General features: G+C 43.6%; 1 long non-coding RNA gene across 1 annotated transcript in view; it reads left to right on the top strand.

Moving 5' to 3' along the window:
• The window catches only part of LOC142071465 (uncharacterized), a 108,025-nt gene that overhangs the window by 6,269 nt on the left and 79,559 nt on the right, over positions 1–22,197 (top strand). The window contains exon 2 of the long non-coding RNA XR_012667497.1: positions 12,441–12,566. This is a non-coding gene — a long non-coding RNA (uncharacterized LOC142071465). The remainder of the gene's footprint in view (positions 1–12,440; positions 12,567–22,197) is intronic.

Genomic DNA, 22,197 nt, shown 5'->3' with positions numbered 1-22,197 from the left:
ATAAAAGTAATTTCCCCTAGATCTCAGATTTGATCTCTGGTCTCACTATCAGAATAATTTGATTGTTATTAACATAACTATTCTTTGAATTGTTTCCCCTGCTATGCAACTTGAAATATATAGCTATTCAGTATCCCTTTAATATTTATGAATACTAAATGATAGTTTTGTGGTATTTGAAGCTACCATGCTGGTCCTATGGATAATGACTTACAAACATCTGGCTTTTCTGAATGAAATATCTGAAAGATACAATGGTGGCTCTAAGCCATAGAAAAGATTGGATATTTTGAATGTCTCTCAGGGTTACATATTCTATTTGTATATCCCTCCTTATTGTTTGTTGCATACAGTGTTACTACTCACACAGAGAATGCAGTTTTCCCTGTGATGTGATCATTCCAGTACAGAAAATTAGCCATTGGTGAGAGTACTTTAAGACAGCAGTTTCAGCTTAGTGTCTAGCTGCATGATACGACTGTTCTACATTCTGGTTTTTAAGGAAAGTTTATGATGCAAAGTTATATTGTAACTACTTTAAAGAATATAGTGTATTCCAAACTGATCCTTTTTGACAGGAAAATGGAATTCACCAAACTTAGTTGTAGCATTAGCTGGCTCCTATAGTTGCTTTGGTTTAATGTGTCATCTTTTACAATAATACAGTTATTAGTTAAGTCTATAGTTAAGGTTATTTGCAGACTTCCATTCTAACCTCCTGCTTTTGCATACTCTCATCTTTTTTAGAAGTTCTTCTTTTGGGCTGAAACTTATTTAGAAGCCTAAATATGAGTTTAGGCACCTATCTTTAAACATCCAAGTTGAATATTCTGGTTTAAATGGCTTTGTCACTGACTCATTCTGTGACTTGGGATGAGTGAGGAATAAACCCTATAGTCCTGAATCTATCCATCAGAATAGTCCTTTGGGAAGCCGATTGTATTTTAAAAGCAACAAGAACGAGCATCAATGTTTTTCCCAGTGACGCTTCTCAGGGTTTATAGCAAAAGCAAATAATCTAAGCTTGCAAACACGAACAGTTCAGTGTAGATGCATTCCTTAGATTGTAATGTTTTGAAATATAACCTATAGATTCTTCACTTTGGTTGAGATTTTCCGTTGGATCTTTTTTCAGTGTAGGCCTAGGAGGTGAGCATGTATGTTGAGGATTTTTTGTCACCTGCCAGTGGGAAAGGAAACAGAGTTATAGTCAGCAGTGTTGTATCTTCACCAATGTGTAATTTTGAGATAAACAGAGAGCAGCCCTGCAGGATATAGAGGCTCTACAGAGTTGTAACATCATGTGGGAGAGCGAGATATGGCCCACATTGCTGAAGGCTGCTGCTTTGCATGAGATCTGGCAGTCCTAAAGTTCTTGTTAGGTTTTTATTGCATTCTGTTTTGTTAATGGATGGAAAATACTCATTAACTTCTCTTATGAAGTTCTTTTATATTTCTTTATGCTTAAAAAGTATTTTTAGGCTATTAAAAAAAACCCGTTTCACTTCTCTCTCCTGTTCCCATTAAGAACTCTGATCTAGCCTGAGTAGTAAACATTTAGAGATCTGTTCCCCTCATTGCACGATGGTTTATCTCATGTGCATAACTTGCTTTAGATGTAAACAGAAGACGATAAACCCAAATCTTAATCTTAGATGCACATGACATGTTGTCCTTGGGGCACAGATAGTGTTAAAGTTCTTTGCTCTTGAATGGAATTGTGCGATGGGTTATTAACACCATACTAGTATCCTGCCTCTGAAAGGGTTAATGTGGGCCTCAGAGGCCAGTTAACCCATCTGTCTGCACCTGGAGGTTGGGCCGGGCTTAATTAAAGATGAAGGCAAGCTGGAGAGGAGCTAGGTGGGTGAGTATAAGGAAAGGCAGCACAGATTAAAAGGAGGCTGTAAGAGGGACAAAGAATGCTGCAGCCTCTGAATAATGGAGGGTGGAAACTGGAGAGATACAGAGAAACTGTGGGATAGCGAATGCTACATCAGTGAGCCTTGACAAAAGAGCAAGACCTGGGCCTCCAGGGAAGAAATCCAGGAAGACATTCAACTGAAGAGGAGCTTCAAGGGAATTTACTTCCCTGTGATGGGCCTGATGGGAGAGGGAAGCAGGGGTGAAGGAGAATCCTGGATTGGGTCTGAGAGAAACCCAACTGATGAGCAGATGGCCTAGGGGGTAGATAGGAGTGAAGGATCCAGAGTAGAGGCAAGGCTCCAGTGTGGTAACGCTTGAGAGCCAGCATTCTGCAGAGGAACAGAGAGCTGGGGGAGGACCCAGGATGGATTAAAAGTTTAAGCATGAGGAAGGGGCAGAAGTTGCTTTTATTGTGGTTTGCCTTTCCCTTCTGAGTTTGGTTAAGAGACTCCAGGGAGAAGAAGCGGAGGGGCACTACTCTGACAAAAAAGTGGAACAGGAAAAGAGCCCCGGAAGAGAGGAATATGTCATATTTGATGACCAGTGTTGTTTGGCATATTGATACCCCAGAAGTGGTGGGACTAAAAGTGACGTGGCTGGAAGGCTGAGTCACAAGAAGAGGCAGACTACCACATGACTGAGTTCAGGGTAGCAGCCGTGTTAGTCTGTATTCGCAAAAAGAAAAGGAGTACTTGTGGCTCCCTAGAGACTAACAAATTTATTTGAGCTTAAGCTTTCATGAGCTACAGCTCACTTCATCGGATGCGTTCTGTGGAAAATACAGTGGAGAGATTTATATACACAGAGAACATGAAACAATGGGTGTTACCATACACACTGTAATGAGAGTGATCAGGTAAGGTGAGCTATTACCAGCAGGAGGGGAGACCTTTTGTAGTGATAATCAAGGTGGGCCATTTCCAGCAGTTGACAAGAACGTCTGAGGAACAGCAGGGCGGGAATAAATGGACACAAATCAGACATCAAGAATTGTAACATTCAAAAACCAGTCAGAGAACACTTCAATCTCTTTGGTCACTCGATTACAGACCTAAAAGTGGCAATTCTTCAACAAAAAAACTTCAAAAACAGACTCCAACGAGAGACTGCTGAATTGGAATTAATTTGCAAACTGGATACAATTAACTTAGGCTTGAATAAAGACTGGGAGTGGATGTGTCATTACACAAAGTAAAACTATTTCCCCATGTTTATCTCCCCCGCTGTTCCTCAGATGTTCTTGTCAACTGCTGGAAATGGCCCACCTTGATTATCACTACAAAAGGTCTCCCCCTCCCCCCACTCCGCCCTCCTGCTGGTAATAGCTCACCTTACCTGATCACTCTGGTTACAGTGTGTATGATAACTCCCATTGTTTCATGTTCTCTGTGTATATAAATCTCCTCACTGTATTTTCCACTGAATGCATCCGATGAAGTGAGCTGAAGCTTACGAAAGCTTATGCTCAAATAAATTTGTTAGCCTAAGGTGCCACAAGTCCTCCTTTTTTTTATATATTTTGTGTGTTATTTTACAGTGGATTTTTTTTCTGTTGATGGTTTTACATGCATGGTTATAGTAAAGATGTTGTTTAATGACTTAGGTAAAATACAGTTAATGCTACAACATCATGTATTGCTGGGAATTTCCAAATAGGGCCCCACTCAAGCACATTCCTTACTTAAAGCACATGAGTAGACCTGTTGACATGAAGTTAAGCATGTGCATAAACTCTACAAATATTATAATATGTTCTTCTGACACAAAGGTTAAAAACACCTTTACTGTTTGGAAACACTTAAGAAATTAAGTCTAGAGCCTCCCTGCCCTATCTAGCATGTATTTCTGACCATTTAGGCCTCTGGGGTCCCCTGAAAATGTAGGTCAACATAGCTACGGCACTATGCTACACCTCCAGTGTAGACGCAGGTAGGTGAACAGAAGAAAGCTGCTTTCAACCAAGCTACCTTGGCTTGGGGAGGTGGAGTTCCTACAGCAATGGAAAAACCCCTCCTGCCACTGTAGTCTGTGTTTGTGCTACAGGATTACAGCAGCATAGTCACGGCACTGTAGCTATGTTACTGTAGTGCCCATGGTGTAGACATGGCCTCAGTCTGTGCTCCTGACCCCTCCCCATGATGGTATAACTAGATGAAAGCAAAATATTTTGATTCACTTAGACCAGTGCTTTCAGAGCTCAAACTTGAAATCATTTGAACAGTTAACACAATAGAAGCTCAAAAAAAAAAAAAAAGAGAGATTTACAAGTACTTTCAATTGCAACATTTCCTCCATCCCAAATTGGACTGGGCAGGTGTACAGCAATCGAATGTCCAGCCTTGGGAGTGTACTGGAAAGACTGAGATACACAGTGCCTAAAGAATGGATTGCTAAACTCTTTGCATTTCTGCATGATTCTGAAATCGATAAGTCACAGCATAAAACAAGAAAGTTGAAAGGAGAATTCAAGGGTACCACAGAGAATGACTGCGATGCTTTCTCACAGTGCCCAGGAATGTGAGTCATCTTGTCCCCCCCACCCCTGCCCTCCTTCGGCCTCCAGCAAGAGGAAGGCATGATTGTGCTTAACTGGATGTGAGCTCTCTGACACCTCTAGTCTATTAGCCACCCAAACAAGCTGTTCTGGGCAATGTCAGCCCTTACTTTGTTTTTCAGGTTAACAAGAGGTGTACCCCAGAGTCTGAGCAACTTTTAAGGGTTTTCCTCTGGTGTTCAGCTCTTTATCCACTAAAGACTCACAGTTGTATCAGGTTTGCTGTCCCAAAGGAATAGTGTACACAGCGACTTCAATGACACCACACCACAGCACTGAGTTATATTTATAGTGAAAACAATCATAATTTTATCGTCAAAGATTAAGATTTAAAAGATAGTGGAAAAGGATAATGGAAACAGAAAGGTTCCATATCAAACCAGATCATAACACACCTTCTATTGATTAAACTTAACTTTCTGCCTAAGAAAGTTTAACTCACCCCAAATGTCTTTTCAGCGTTTCAACCAAGCCTGGCTGAGACCCAATTTTCATTAATGTAAATTTACTGTCCAAGTACGACCTCTGGTGCAAGATATAGGGGTGTCTCCTTGCCTTCTACTTGTATCATTGTCTGCCCCAAAGATAGGACAATCCCCTGTGGTTCAGTCCCTGGTGTCTTCCCTCCCTGTTGACTTCATTTGTAAATGAGGCTTCCATTGCAGAAAGAATTCCAATGAAAAATAACCACATGCTCCTTCAATATTGTGGTGATTGCCAGTATATTGAACTTGAACAGTCCCAACTTCTTTTACAGAGGCCCTGTCAAGTCGATCACCGCATACGAATCTGGCACAATAAGCATACACAAACATTTTAGTCACACAAACATGTTCACTGTTTACAGATGGATACAGATGTATAGATCTAGTGCTTAGGTATTGACTTACTTTCATTTGCAGTAACAGAATATGTGGCCTTTCACATGTTTACCATCAGTTCAGGAAGACTGTGGAACATCAGCCACACCCTGATTCATACTTCCATCACAATATAATGAATGCATGAAATGGAAGTCAGTATTACAAAAACAGTAAGGCTGCAGTTCTTCTCAGTGCAGTGGAGCACCTTTTAACTGCTTAAGCTCCACATTAAGGATTTAAGTGATGTTTCTCAGCCTTTCCAATCTTGGGAGTGGCTAGACTGCTTGATAGGTGTCCGGTTTTCGACTGGAACGCCTGGTCGAAAACGGACCCTGGCGGATCTGGTCAGCACTGCTGACCGGGCCATTAAAAGTCTGGTCGGCAGTGCAACAGGGCTAAGACAGGCTCCTTGCCTGGCTCTACATGGCTTCCAGAAGCAGCTGGCATGTCCCTGCAGCACCTAGGCGCAGGGGCAATCATGGAAGCTCCACGCACTGCTCCCGCCCCGAGCGCTGGCTCCACGGCTCCCATTGGCTGGGAACCACATGGCCAATGGGAGCTGTGGGGTGCCGCCTCCGGGCACAAGCAGTGTGCACCGTGCAGAGCTGTCTGGCTGCCCCTGCACCTAGGAGCCGGACATGCCAGCCACTTCTGGGAGCTGCACGGAGCTAGGGCAGGCAGGAAGCCTGCCTGAGCCCTGCTGCACTGGAGACCAGGGAGCTGCCTGAGGTAAGCGCCTGAGGCTCAAGCCCGCACCCCAAATCCCCTCCTGCACTTCAACCCCCTGCCCCAGTCCTGAGCCCCCTCCCAGAGCCTGCACCCTCTTCTGTCCCCCAACCCCAGCCCTGAGCCCCCTCCTGCACCCAAATTCCCTCCTGGAGCCCATGTCCCCTCCTGCACCCCAACCTCCCGCTCTGAGCCCGCTCCCACACTTCAAACCCCTTGGTTCCAGCCCCCTCCTGTACTCCACATCTCTCATTCCCAGCCCCACCCCAGAGCCCGCACCCCAACCTCCTGTCCCAGCCTGGAGTCCCCTCCTACACGCTGAACCCCTAAGTTCTGGCACCACCCCAGAGCCCGCACCCCCAGCCGGAGCCCTAACACCCTCCCTCATCCGTACCCCAGCCCAGAGAAAGTGAGTGAGGGTGGGGGAGAGCGAGTGACGGAGGGAGGGGGAATGGAGTGAGTGGGGGTGGGGCCTCGGAAAAGGGGCGGGGTGGGGCGGGCCTCAGGGAAGGAGTGGGGCTAGGGTGTTCACTTTTATGGGGTAGAAAGTTGGCAACCCTACTGCTTGAGGTTGGGAGGATTAGGCCAGGTTTCTGGTTCAATCCCAGCCCAGACTGATACTGATTTAAAGTTATCGGAGATTAGATTAGATGATCATAATTGTCTGTTATGGCTTGAAAAATCTGTGAATTAAAACAGTCTTAAAGTGGCCTACATGATGAAGTGGCAATTAAAATAATTTTTTTTTCTCATTTAAAGTTAAGCTAACATCATCCCACTCCTGTGATAAGTGATGATTTTTGTCCTTAATTTGATTGTTTATTGTTATAGAAAAGAATTACTTGGAATATGCTGGAAAACAGCAATATTTGTCATGACTTGTTTCCATAGTTTGAATAATTTTACAGAGTGTATGATTTTTAGATAATCCTCTTGCTTGATGCACAGTTTATCAGGGATTGTGAAGTGCACACACTGATCCATGGTAGAGTAACGTTTGTATTAGATTTCTCCCTCTCCCCCTCCCCCTTAGTTCAAATCATGTGCTTTATTTTACAACATTTACACTGCCATTATCACATTCAAATAAATGCCCCATTTTTTCCTATTTGGGAAGATAAGATCATGCATTTCATACACATTTGTTGAGGATATCTGTCCAATTGCAGCTTTGTAAATTGTCAGTCATCACTACATCTAGAGGGTGATTTACAGAGAAAGAGCATACACAATACTTGTCTGACCCAGCTTCCACTGAAGTCACTGGGAGTTGGATAAGATCTTTAGAAGAAAGAACTTATTTCAAGAATCGAGAACATAGATTCTGAGAAATATTGCAAAATCATAGGCCCTGATCTGCAAAGGCTTAAGCATATGCTTGTTTTTAAGCCTGTGAATACTGCAGTTGACATAAGAGGGGATCACTCGTGCTTAAAGTTAAACGCACATGAATCTTTGCAAAATTAGGGACCTCCCTTTGTAAAGCCTTTCATTTTCAGGTGTTCCATGTTACTGATAGAACTAGATCCATACCCCTCAGCAACCTATAGGCTCAAAACAACTGCCAGAAGCAGTACTAGAATATGTTGCCCATTGTTCCAAGTATTCTACCAATTTTTTAAAACAAAGAACTTAGGAAAAAAAGGTGGGGTTTTTTGTTAGTGACTGATCATTTTCTTAAAGGGCATCTGTTTTGTTTTTTTATTGGACATATCACATAATGGAGGCTTCTCTGCAGTTTTTAACTTCCCACTCTGCTCTTTTCTGTCAGATCTGCACCACATGTACCTTGCTGCGGTGTCACAGGAAACCAAAGCGCAAAAGTGAGCTGGAAGTGACAGAATCAACGTAACTCTAAGTGCTGTGTGCCTAGTACACATTCCTTTAGCCTGCACAGTCATTATACTAACAGCTCTTTATGTATTGCTGTGTAGTGTGCTTTGGGAAACTCGGACACTGAAATGCACCCTATAAAACAATTGCCACTCGGTCCTAACAAGATTTGGATCCTCTCTGATTCTACCAAAATACTAAATTGTGCCAGCTCCAAAGGATCTTACAAGGGGACTGAGAAAGAGATGGGCACCAGTGGTCTGACCAAAGGACCAGGAGGCAGGAATCCTGGGCTCTGACACTGCTTTCCTCTATGGCCAAAGGTTATACCTATCTCGATGTAAAATCCAAACGAGGACAAGCACAGGTAAATTTTACCTTGATGTGGTTAGTCAAGGTCAACTCTGTAAACCTGCCCCCCCCTCCCCAACCAGGTATTAACTCTACTAATTACATCAAGGTAAAGACTACAGTGCTTTGGCTCCACTAGGATTTTACAAGATAGCTATATCCATGTAAAAACACCCCTTTCTCTGCAGTGAATACATAGCCACAGGACCAAACTTTCAAAAGTGGCCACTGATTTTGCGTGTCCAACTTGAGACATCTTGAATCTGACTTTCAGAGGTGCTGAGTTCTAAATGACTTCAAGTTGGGGGCCTAAATACAGTGGCCACCTTTAGAAAATGTTGGACTCAACTTCCCTGTTTCAGTTTCCTTATCTGACCTGCCTCGCTGGATGGTGTGCAAATTAACTAGTTAGGGCCAAATTCTGGTTCTTTACTCATGTTCAGTAGTGCCTTATGCCATGATTAGTTCCAATGAAATCAATGCGCCTGCGGGGTCCCACTGAGTAAAGAGCATCAGAATCTGGCTCTTAACGTTTGTAAATTACATTAAAGATGCATCCGATGAGGTGAGCTGTAGCTCACGAAAGCTTATGCTCAAATAAATAAATCAAATAAAGGTGCCACAAGTCCTCCTTTTCTTTTTATTAAATATGCTGTTATAAGAGCCGCTGAAATAATGGTAAATTCTTTACTTTGACTAGTTATACAGCAGAAAGTGACAGAAGGTTTGTTGTGACTTTGTGTTACAGCAAATACATTATTCCAAAATAAGATCATCTTATTTAACGATTGAATTGCATAATAGCAAGTTCCTAATATTTAGTTTTCAAACATCATGTGTTGAAAAGAAGCACCCACAGGTATAGTGGATAATACTACACCACCACTGATATAATCAGAGCACATATGTAATAATACCTAGTACTTTTTGTCAGTAGATCTCAAGCCATTTTACAAAGGAAGGCAGTATCATTATCCCCATTTTACAGATGGAGAAACTGAGACACAGAGACTTGCCCAAGGTCACTCAGAAGACAAGTGGAAGAGCCAGGAGTAAAACCCAGGTCTCCAGAGTACTAGTCCAGTGTCCTATCCACAAGGTCACGGCTTCACCTTCACTTCATTCCCAAGGCATGTTTATGTATAATAGGCTGGGGATTCTTCCTTGCCTATAAGTGATAGTTTAATAATTGCTAAAAATTCCCCTCTCTGTAAATTTTTGTGAAGGATGAAGATTTTTCTGTCATTTTTTTGAGGTAGGTGTGTGGGTGCTTAGCAACATTTGTAGGGTAAAATCCGAGCCTTCCAAGCCTAAATATTGTACTGTTTTTTCTCCTCTCATATCTATTTAGTTTACCATTATATTGATCATATCAAGAAAAAGGCAGTAAAAGGGCCCAATCAAATTGGACAGGGCTGTATTCTTTTTGACCTGGCCCAAGTAATGCACATCCGTTGTACGTTTCCATCCCACTGTAGTGAAATCTTGCTACCTCCTAATTTCTTTGTGTTTAAATAACTCCGCACAGAATAAACACGTTTCCCCCCTTCCAAATAACTGTTTTCACTTACAGTTCTCTTTGTTTAAACATGAGCCCCTTCCTCTGCACTGGTGCCAACATGCAATTTGGATAAAGCATAAAACCTAGACTCCTGGTTGTAATACTTTTCTTTTTAAAAACTTAAACCTTACTGGAAGACACAGACCATCTCCCTCCTTAAATGTAATCTTTGTAATGAAGGTCTTTATGAAGAATGCATCAAGAAACTTCTTTATAGTATCATGTTTGTGCCTCTACAGTTACGTTTAGTTGACTTTTCTATTGTATTCTTTAGCTTTCAAGGTTTTATAACATTTACCACTTTGCATTACTTTAGGTTGGAATATACTGTAATATGCTATAGTGTACAAACTCACCTGGGTAAGTTAAAGGGAAACCACACTGAAATATAAAAGATATTGTAATCACTGCATCTAATTGCAAAGAAGATCAAGGCTGAGATTTTCAGTCGGGCCTACAGGAGTTAGGTACCCAAAATCCAGTGACATTCAGGCTTCTTTCAAAATCCCAGCCTAAATCACTAAACCCTGAATGGGAGCCCTAACTCTGATCAGTGTTGAAGAACTGCACCAGTGGGAATAACAGGTTGACAATTTGGCCCTAAATGAAAATGGATTTAGCTCCAGTTCTTTGAGCTATGAATCCTCTGCTTTTGTAGGTTAAATTAGACAATTGGGACCGGATCTCATGTACCCTGGTATAATTCCACTGACTTTTTTTATTTTGGATTGATACAAGTGTGAGACCAGAATCTGACTTTTAATATAACATCAGCACATTTTCTTTTGTCTAGGCATAGCCATAAACAATATAACCCTGCAGATCAGGAGTCCTCTGACTCTCTCTGTCAGTCTCTCTCTGAGTTTGTATCAGATTAACAACAAATACCACTGAAGTCCCATGACCCCTTTCCAGTTCCAAATGTGCATCTTCAGAGTGCAATAAGCTGTTACAGTGCTCTGGTGTGCAAACAAACATGCCAAGTTTCATTTCATGTTGGGTGAGACGTCCTCATTTTGGGTTAATTTTAAGTCCGTCTTTAAAAGTAACTCACTGTTGTGAGGAAAGATTTTTGCAATACTGTTCAATTATCAGATATTTGCGATCACTCATTTAAATTTTCACAGCTTGAGAGTCCCCCGTGCTAATTGAGTAGATACAATATTCTCTCATGTCTCGAATTCGCTGCAGCCACAGTTCAGCCAGATTCAATAGAGGGGCTGTGCTGGGTAAGACCAGGGAAAAAGGTAATACAGGAGTTGCCACCATTGGCGGAAACTAACTACCTTGGCTACTCTGGCTGTTCTGCCGTGTGCATCTGCAAAACCACAGTTCTGATAAGTACCTTGAGAGCCTTGAACTGGAATGTGCTATAGATCTTTTTCCTCTCCCTTCCTTTTTGGGGACTGTCTTTCTTTTCCATTGCAGCAGCATTTGGAATTCCTTATTGTTATTGCGTCCTAGGGATTCCTCTCCATGCCATCTAAGCCAGAGCTCTACTCTGAGAAGCTGCCTATGGAAGGTGAGGTCTCTGATTGAAATGGAAAGAGGGACCTAAACCCTTTCCAAGGAGGTTTACTTTTTATTCCTTTCGTTTCCGTATTCTGCAAAAAAGAGAGGAATTTCATCCTATGCCTTATTTGAAAGACTGAGCAGTTGTATTGGGAAGCTCCAAGTTTCCTGGGGTCCTGATTTACTCCCTCACTGAGTCCTTGGAACTAGTTCAAGGTAGAGCTGGTCAAAAATAGTAAAAATGTGTCTTACCAATAATTTTTTTTAAAATTTCATTTTCTTTTGTTGTGTGTGTGTGTGTGTGTGTGTGTGTGTGTGTAAAGATAATGTTCTTGTTTTTTTTAAAATAAAAACACCAACACCCCCCCCTAACATTTTTCAATCTCTGTAAATCAGAAAATTGAAAAAAATACAACCATGAGTTACTTGGCTTTACACTAGTCTAAGGGAGAGGAGAATCAGGTTGTCTCTTTTTAGTTTGGATGTGTATAGTGTGAACAGTAGAGGGAGAGGTTGCGGTCTCTATAATTAGGTTAAGGAGAGGAGACTGGACCAGTTGTTAAGGTGCTAGTCTAGGACCTAGGTTTAAGCTCCTGTTCTGCCACAGACTTCCTGTGTGACCTTGGGCAAATCACTTAGCCTCTCTGTATCTCAGTTTCCCATCTGTAAATGGGGATAATACTTTCCAGCCCCACTGGGGTGTTGTGAGGATAAATACATAAGAGACTGTGCGGTACTCAGGTTGCTGTGTGCATATGGTTTCTCTGTGTGTATGCTCTGTAAGGTGTAAGGGAGTTCCCTATTCTTTGAGACCAGATGGTGGGCGTGTTGTCTGCTGTGTGGAAGTGAAAGTAAGTTTTGCCATGGTGCATGTAGTCACAGAGCTGCAGGCAAGTCTCACTCATTTGTGGTGGAGTAGGGGTGGCTCCAGCATTTCAGGATTCATTTTAAGGTTCTGCTGCCTCTTTCTGTGGGGATGGAAAATTTTGGGGTGTGTGTTTCAATAGGACCTTTCAAATGTCACCATAATCTCCCTCATTTGCACTGACCCAGTCTGAGAGAAGTTCCACAGTTAGAATCATAGGACGTCCCTGAGCTTGTTTTTATCTTCTAGACAAATCTCTCAATGAGGAAAAGTGAGAAAGACATACACCTACAGGTACTGCGAGCGCAACTGTCTGTTGTGGGGCCACAGCAAACCGCCGGAAACCCACTGAAGAGGATGCAACAAATGTGAAAGGTGAAAAAAAACAGTTGTTTTCTTTTTCTAGATGCCTAGCTGCAGGTGGCATTTATGAGCAGAATAACCTCACAAAATAGGCACACATCTTAGGTAGATTTAGATTACAAAAATATTTCGTTATCCTACTGGTAGATGTTGAAATTAAGGGTAATAAAGGTCATTGCATAACAATAGTCTAGAGACAAACAGTACTTAGCATTTTCAGTCTGCTGTATAAATTAACAAATCCTCACAGCGACCAGCCAGGTTGGTAAAGCTTATTTCCATTTTATAGATGGGGAAACCGAGGCACAGAAGTTAAATTACTTGCCAAAACTATACAAAAAGTTAGTGGCAGAGTTGGGATTAGAATTCAGGCTCTCCCAACTCCTTGTGCCATTCTCATTCATTCACCGTGCCCCATGTAAAAATTGTATATGGATCAAGACTTTGATTCACAAGTTAGGGCAAATTTACGTAAGAGGTGAAGCATCCTGAATAAAAATGGGTTTCTGAGGGACTAATTCAGTTTTGCCCCAAAGAGGCAAATTATATGGCTTCCTGAAGTCTCTAGTCCTTATACTGCCAATAGCAGAGGGAGCAGGCCCAGGACATGGAATACAGACTTCTGTGGAGCTAATACAAGTTCAGCAACAAATTGGGGGGGGGGGGGGGATTCTGTACCTGGGGGTGCTGGATGTCAGGTAAGATGGCGAGGAAGTGTTCTAAGCATGGAGGCGTTTGTGGGTGTATTGTGGAGAAGTTGTTCTGAGCCTGTGGACTTTGGGAGGAAGAAGGTGGTTCTGATCTGTGGAACGATTCCACAGGTTCTCAGCCTGGGTGAATAGGTTTGCATGTATTTCTGAGCCAGTGGTGGTTGGGGGAAGCTGGATCACAGAGAGAGAAACATTTTTTTATACCCTTCCCTTTATAGTAAAGGGTCCCCATTTTTCATACTGAAAGGGAGAAGAGAAGAGGACACGCATTTTTCTTTCCACTTCCACAAGAATCTTGCTTATATCCTACCATTATGCTTCTCTGTGACAGTCCCCCTGCAGTGCTGTAGCTTTTCACTTTGAAACTATGATCAATGTACAGGAGAGGGTGGGAGGTAAGTGTTTGCGCACACAATGGGGATCAAGGGAGGGAGCAGCTAGCTGCCTGCAGGCTCAGCCCTACCACTTGCTGTGGCCACTACTGGGATAAGGAGGAAAACAAAGGTTAAAGGGAAATGGGAAAAAGGCCATCAGAAACGAAGTGAAGAGAATATGGTACCATCCACCCCTAAAGAGTCAGCACTGAATAAAACCCTTTCTTCTGGTATGTCTTCATTGCAGAGTAAACTCAGGTAATCAGCACCTGGGCTAGCCTAGCTCAGATGTGAGCAGCCACACTGCATAGCCATAACTGAATCCTGGTGTGCTCACCTTTGTGTGCTGCTAGGATTTCTGGAGGCATATTATCCCATGATTCTTTGGGCTGCAATAAGCTGGGTCACTGATTCTTTCCCAGTCACTTGTGGGAGAATTTGACTGTTGTTCTGGGTCGTGGAGGAACTGTGGGAAGGCACTGGGTGGGTGAATTACCAGCTTCAGTGAAAACAGAACCTGGGCTCTAACCCACAAGCCCAGAACAGGCCAGTTAGCCTGGGTTGAAAGCACCACTTACCTACGGTGAGAGTGATTTGTGTGTGGATGGGGAGAGGGGTTGGGACAACACCCGAATAAGAGCCTGGGTTAAGTCAGCTGTAAAAATATACCCTTGATTGTAAGAATCTTGCCAGTTAACACCTTCTCTGTTTGGGGGAAAGCTATTGAAAAAGGGATATTGGAGCAGCGGCACTTACATCTTAGTCTTGCAGTTGTCTTCTGTCCTCTATTTTCTGTCAGTCTGATTTTTAAATGTGAGTGTGCTTGGGAGATGGTATTGTTATTCCTGGTTGATCTTCTACCAATAAATGCCCACCCTCTCTCTGCCCCCTCCCACTTCCTACCCCCTGACTATCCCCCGCCCCAACCGCCCCCCAGGACCCCACCCCCAATCCAACCCCCACTGCTCCTTGTCCCCTGAATGCCCCCCAGAACCCCCTTCCCCTTATCCGACCCCCCCGCTCCCCACCCCCTTACCATGCCACTCAGAGCAGCAGGACTGGCAGCCGCATGACCCAGCCGGAACCAGCCACGCTGCCCGGCAGGAGCTTGCAGCCCACCCAAAGCGCTGATGGCACGGCGAGCTGAGGCTGCAGGGGAGGGGGACAGCAGGAGAGGGGCCGGGGGCTAGCCTCCCCGGCCAGAGCTCAAGTACGGTCCCGCAGGCCGGATGTTTGCTCACCTCTGCTCTTAGTAGTCTGATAGCTAGAGCTATCATTACCTTTGATACCACTGACCTTGAGGTTTTGTTAATTTGCCTGCAGGATCCTTGCAGAGATGGATGGGAAAGGCAGGGCCATTCTTTCCTCTCTGTGTGGTGTGAAAGGATAGTTTGCGTACCCTTTTTCCTTATAGGCCCTCTCATGTGGAGTCCACAGGGTTCTTGTCATCCCTCTTATTCGATGTGTTTGTGAAGCTGTGAGAGGAGACAATGAGATGGCTGGCAGGGTCATCAGAATGCAGATGTTACTCAGCTCTGCATCACCTTTTCATTGAACTCCGATACTGTGGTCTCCTTGCTTTCCTACGGTTCTGACAGATGTAGGATATAGGTAAGGGCAAGCTGCCTTACACTTATCCCAGGTAAAACAGCAATTATACTGATATGCAAAAGGAAACATCCAGAGTAACTGATTGCAATATGGTTTCTATTAGAAATATTTGTCTGACTTGCTCTTACCATTTGCAGTCTGGAGGACATATTAGATCCATCACTCTTCTTATATCAAGGGCGTAATAAGGCCCAAGAGTGCCATGGTGCAAAATAGGTAAGGGACCCATTCCCGAACCTGAAATCTAAAATTTTGCTTATCTTTATCCTCTTGGAAAATGAGAACTTATCTATCTCATCCATAAATACATGAACACAATATGCAGACTACATCTACACATTTTTGCTTACTGTCTGCAGAAGTTCATAACGAGAAGACCAATGTGTAGGACAAAGTCTTTTCAGAGTTAGGTTGGATTCACTTGCAAAGGAAGAGCACAAAGTCCATCAGTTAATGCTGTGATCAAAAAAGTATGTAATCACTCATCTAAACCATAACAATTTTGAAATTCTGTGATTGTCCGTACTGAATCCTTTCACACTAGATTCATATTGTGTGCAGCACAGTGCATGTCTCTTGTGTTTGGTACTTTCTCAGCAGTTCTTGCTTCTACAGCACAATAGATTCTGCTCATATTTGCAGTGCCATCATATCCCTGTCCTCATATTTTTGATAGTAGTAGACCTATCTTCAATATACTTGCTGGTATTGCTTTCAGGATTAGCACCTGATTGACCACTTATTCTGTGAAATCCTAGAAAACTCTTGTTAATATTTATTTTGGAAGGATTGCCTTTTTCATCTTTTTCTATGGTAACCTACCAAAAAACTTGGTTTAGTTGGTCGATTTTGGATAAATCCTGGGTCATGTCCATTATCTCTGGGTAAAATGGAGCATTCCTGATGTCATCAACAACACTTTCTGTAACCTGGGCTGATAGCAACTGGATGATTTCATTTGGAATTTCTGGTCTGAAGTAAATTGTTGAGCCTTTTGGCTTCCGTATGATGAACAGGATTGTATTTGTCCGATAGTTCGACAACAGACAAAAAATTACTGCTGTTTCCCTCAGCAGTGACCTCTCTACAACCTCTAAATACAAGATTAGACATAGATAAAGTGATGGTGTATTAATGATAAGATTGGGGTTGTGCCTTAAGCAACTGGCCCCTTTTCCTTATTTTCAATTTGAGATCTTTGTCAACGGTCCTATGTAAGCCCCACTGATCATACACTAAGCAAACTATGAAGTGACAGTCAGATGTCTTTGAAAAGTCATGGAAGACAGGAGAGATTCCAGAGGACTGGAAAAGGGCAAATATGCTGCCAATCTATAAAAAGGGAAATAAGGACAACTTGGGGAATTACAGACCAGTTAGTTTAAGTTCAGTACCCAGAAGGATAATGGAGAAAATAATTAAGCAATCAATTTGCAAACTCCTAGAAGATAATAAGGTGATAAGTTACAGTCAGCATGGATTTGTCAAGAACAAATCGTGTCAAACCAACCTCATAGCTTTCTTCGATAGGGGAAACAAGCCTTGTGGATGAGGGGAAGCAGAACATGTGGTATATCTTGACTTTAGTAAGGCTTTTTATACTGTCTCACATGACCTTCTCAGAAACAAACTAGGGAAATACAACCTAAATGGAGCTACTTTAAGGTGTGTGCATAACTAATTTCCAGAGAGTAGTTATCAACTTCGACTTCTGGCCTGGCCAGAGGGTGGGGCCCTGGGTGAAGAGGAGGAGCAGGGGGAAGGGCCACAGTTCCAGTGGCGGTTCCCCCTGCACTTCTACCCAAGTTCTGGTGCACATGAGGGGGGCCCTAGACTGACTCATTCATTATTTTGCCACTGGTTGAAAGTGCTTTGGAGGATAGGATTAAAATTCAAAATTATCTGGACAAACTGGAGAAATGGTCTTAAGTAAATAGGATGAAATTCAATAAGGACAAATACAAAGTACTCCACTTAGGAAGGAACAATAAATTGCACATATACAAAATGGGAAATGGCTACCTACAAAAGAGTACTGCAGAAAGTGATCTGGGGGTCATAGTGGATCACAAGTTAAATATGAGTCAAAAGTGTAACACTGTTGCAAAAAAAAAACAAAAAAAACCCCATCATTCTGGGGTGTATTAGCAGGACTGTTGTAAGCAAGACACAAGAAGTAATTCTTCTACTCTACTCCACACTGATTAGGCCTCAGATAGAGTATTGTGTCCAGTTCTGGGCGCCACATTTCAGGAAAGATGTGGACAAATTGGAGACAGTCCAGAGAAGAGCAACACAAATTATTAAAGGTCTAGAAAACATGACCTATGAGGGAAGATTGAAAAAATTGGGTTTGTGTCGTCTGGAGAAGAGAAGACTGAGAGGGGACATGATAACAGTTTTCAAGTACATAAAGGGTGTTACAAGGAGGAGGGAGAAAAAATGTTCTCCTTAACCTCTGAAGATAGGACAAGAAGCAATGGGCTTAAATTGCAGCAAGGGAGGTTTAGGTTGGATATTATGAAAAACTTCCTGTCAGAATGGTTAAGCACTGGAACAAATTGCCCAGGGAGGTTGTGGAATTTGCATCATTCGAGATTTTAAAGAGCAGGTTAGACAAACACCTGTCAGGGATGGTCGAGATAATACTTAGTCCTGCCATGAGTGGAGAGGATTGGACTAGATGACCTCTCGATGTCCCTTCCAGTCCTATGGTTCTATGTTTCACATATCACTGTATTTATCATTCCACTTATTGAGGCCAAGTCCTCTGATGTTTTTTCCCCTGAATCCCTGAAAAGCCAACAGAGTTTGGTAGTAAATGTTGTCCTGCAGAGGAGAATAGCATAACCAAATCAGTTTGTTTGATTCAGGCCTTTGACAGGGAGTGATGTTGGACGCAGCCAATCAGAAAGAGGCTGCAGGGAAGCAGCCAACCAGGTCTCAGCAGGCTGGTATAAAAGGAGCTACAGCTACAGGGAAAGAGTGAGTTCAGTCTGCTGGCTGGGAGCGGGGGAGCAAGAAGTGCTCCTGACTGGCTACAGGAGCTGTGAGGGCCAAGGCAAGCAGTTATTGGCCACGAGTCAGTAGAGCAGGAAAGGTGATCCTGCTGGGACTCGAGAAAGATAAGGGCTGTTGGAAAGTGGCCCAGGGAAATGCAGTTAGTTAGAGGGATGTGGCATGTGGTTGTTATTTATAGGGTCGCTGGGTCGGGGCCTGGAGTAGTGGCTGGCTCTGGGTCACCCCCCATCAGCCACTGGGGAAGTAGCTACACCTGGAGAAAGGGAGTTTAAACAGGCCTAGGGATGTGCTGCATTTGGAACTGTTACCACCCCCCACCCCCGAAGGGGGCTGAACTGAGACTGACTCAGCTGGAGAGCTAGGGTCCATGAACTGAGTTTGAGAGGAATATCTCAGCTGGAGGGGTACCAATGGAGGGGTACCGTGTGCCCTAAAAGGGGTTTGTTTGGCTTTGCACATGGACTGTGTGTGATTTGGCTGGAGAGCTGTCATCGAAGACCTGCCTGATGAGCGCAGCGGCCAGCAGGGGGCACCGTGAGTGGAGAAATCGAGCTAAAAAGAGCAGACACGCACACTTGATTAAGGGGTGGTCCCATACAGTGAGTGCACTCCGTTACACCTGGTTTCATAATAAGATGCTGAAAAGCATTGATTTGTCTGAGTCATGTGGGAATGGTCCCTCAGAGGTTGAGAAAAAAGGCCATGTTTTTCAATAAAACATTTCTATTCTGAACTTAAAGTTTCTGCACTAAATTTTGATTTGTCAATGGGATTTTCTTTAGACAACTCAGCTTCAACTTCACTGCAATTAGTCAGTAAGATGTCAGTGGATGCTACTGAGGTATAAATATTTTCATTCTGACCCAGAGTCTGCTCCTAGAACACTATCAAGTTTGACTATCTTGGGGATATCAGGATTAAAACATTTTCAACACAGACACTGGCTGCCAAAATCTTCCATGATTTTGTCTCTGGTAGCTGAAGATGTTGTGGGCCCGTCTGATGCAGTGTTAAGAAAACCATCAATTTTTGGCTAATTTGCAATTTACTCACTAATTTAATTTTGCTTCTTGGATTTAGCAGCTCCACTCAGTTGTTTAACATTTTAAAAACAGTGTGTAAATTTCTAGCAATACAAATAATTCACTTTTTATATCTGAGACTTTAAATCAAGTAGCAAGACATATAGTTAGTCAAAAAGCCCAAGGCCTTGAGTCACCATTGTGTGTTACTCCAGTTTCAAGTTGGTGCAACTGTACTGGAACTAAATGTCTGGAGTTGCACCACTGTAAAAGAGGAGTAATGTAATGGGGAATCAAGCCCCAAATCTTTATAGCTGAACCTACAATTTTGCCGATGGAAAAACTTGCAATATGACCACAGGCAGCACTAGCTTTGCATTCACCAATGGTGTGGCACCAAATGCAAACAAGTGTTGTCACAAATTTACAGACCACTCTTGAGGATGTGGTCTCTGTGTCACAGAAACCAAACACAATGATTCATACTGCCATACAATTGAAAACAATTAAAATAATAACATCCTCAGGACTTTTCAAAGATTATGATACCTAGTCCATTTTACATTACTGTGTAAGTCAGACACTTACAGTGTGTCTGTTTCCATATCATCAAAATGTTAATTGAGCTAGATAAAAAGCCAGCCCTCACTAATATCAATACCATCTTCTAAGAACTTCTAAAATACACACACTGTTAGGATTGGATTTGATCCTACCCCACGTGGGTATGCTTCAGCTATTTTGGGCCACTCCATAAATCCAATTTAACTGGCTGATCAGACCAAGTTGACAATGGTTTTCCATGTCAGAATGTTGGATGGGAGCTACTGTGCAAAAGTGAATCTAGTTGCATTAGGAGAAAAACATTATAACAGAGTGAAAAGATATTAATTCTTATCAGGGGCTACTCCCCATATGCCTCCTCCATCTCTCCCCTGGCATCCTCCTTCAACATCTGGGAACAGGGACTTGCTCCCCATCTGTCCCCTCCCTCCCACAACCCTCCCCCCAATTTCCTCCACTCCTAGTGGCCTGTGTCATGGATCAGTGGAATTGGAATCAGAGGGCTCGTGCCCTGGAGGAACCTCCCAGTCCAGCCCGCCTGGCCCCCACACTCCGCAAGACCAGTCTGCCTGTCCTCTGCATCCTCAGCCTAGCCCACTTCCACCGCCTGGCCTTCTGCCTCCCCATTCTGCCCCCTGCCCTGCGCCTTTCTGGGTAAGTTCCTCGCTGTTGGATCAGTGGCCACAGTGCAAGTCCGGAGCAGCAGCAGTCAGGGCAGGGGCCCAGCATGGAGCAGTAGGTACAGGCTGGACCTGCCAGAACCAGCCCTGAGCCAGTCAGGGCCTGAGGAGTGAAGGGCACAATTTTATTCACACTGGGGGATGGAAGTGGCTGGGGAGGGGGCAAGAGGGCTTCTCTGACTGGGTGGGGACTGCTTTTTGCCCCTCTGAGCCCTGTCTGCCCATAAGTAGACTGGAGGCATAACAATGGTGGTGTCTAAGGTAGAGTGGCCTCTGCTGGTTGGACCCCCATAACCTTGTGGCCCTTGGGCATCTGCACTACTTGCACCATCATAGCTATGCCTGTCTTGGATTCCCAGGGGACAGCAGTGGCATGCAGTGCCTTTTTTCATTAATGGGTGGCCCAGAGGCCTCAGGATCTGACACAGACCTTGTCACAGTAATTCAAACTTTTGTAGCCCGAGGCTGGAGTGCGACTGATTGCCATATTTGGGGCTATGGCTGAAAGGCACCTGGTTTCAGGAGACAGCTGGCTCCCAGCCTGGTTGCTAGGCAACCCAGCAAGCTCAGCTGGGCCCACTGAGCCTTCTCCAAATGGTCACGCTTCCTGACTGGGCAGGGAAGCCTGCGGCTTGCTGCTTGAGGCTTGCAGTAGTAACTTTGTGCTTGCACTGCTTTTGCTTTCGCTTCTTCTTCCGCTTCCTGTTCCAGTACTCCTTCTGCCTTGACTCATGCCAGCTTCGTTCTAGTCCATGCTTCCCTGCCTTGATTCTGACTCAGACTCTGACGTTTGGCTTGGCCTCTTGACCCTGACTCCGGCTTACCCTTTAGCTTGGTGTCTCTGATCCAGACTCCAGTTCTGCCCTTTTGGCTTGGCTCCGTGACCCTGACTCTGGCTTCACCCTCAGGTCAATACTTGACTCACCAGTGCTCCAAACTGCCACCGCAACCACTTAACAAGGTTCTTTTCCACGCATTAGGTAGGCCACCCATGCCCCAGCAGCTTATGCCTGGATGCTTTAGCTAGTGGAGAAAGCAAATCTTTACTTTCTGGGGTTGAACACTGCAGGACTGATGGCAAGGCATTCTCAGTGAAAGAGCCTGATCACTCTGGAAGTCTGCTGGAGCTCTATGTTGGCAAGCCTAAGGTATATTGTACCTATCTGATCAAGTTTGTAATTGACCTCTGGATTATTTTAAAGGTAGGATTTACAGATATTTAGATCAAATTGAATATACAATCAGATCACCTTAAGTACTTTGCTAGAGTTTGATGTGGATGATGCTCAATTTGCAAGGAGAGCACGTGTCTTTGGGACTTGCCAAGATCATGATGAGATCAGACCTTTTTAGTTCTGTATTTTGTGATGAGCGCTATATACTTAGGTAATGTGTGATATTTATAAGTCATCAAATAAATAATATGTTGCGTGCTCCAAACAGAAGAAACTGGAGGGGAATTCTGCACATAGATAGTTTTAAGATAACTTATTTTTTTTTCTAAATTTTAAGTCCTCATAACTGGAGCTGGATAACTTCTGATCCACTCTGGTGCATTATTTTGTAATGAAGCAATGGGCTCCCACCATGCATTATTCTATCATTGGAATGGGGACTTAGTTTATATCCCAAAGGGCATAAAATAATAACAACAAAAAGTC

Source organism: Caretta caretta, chromosome 3 (assembly GCF_965140235.1).
Source record: "Caretta caretta isolate rCarCar2 chromosome 3, rCarCar1.hap1, whole genome shotgun sequence".
NCBI lineage: Eukaryota > Metazoa > Chordata > Testudines > Cheloniidae > Caretta > Caretta caretta.
Note: the sequence above shows the minus strand (reverse complement) of the source record. Positions and strands in the feature narration are given on the sequence as shown.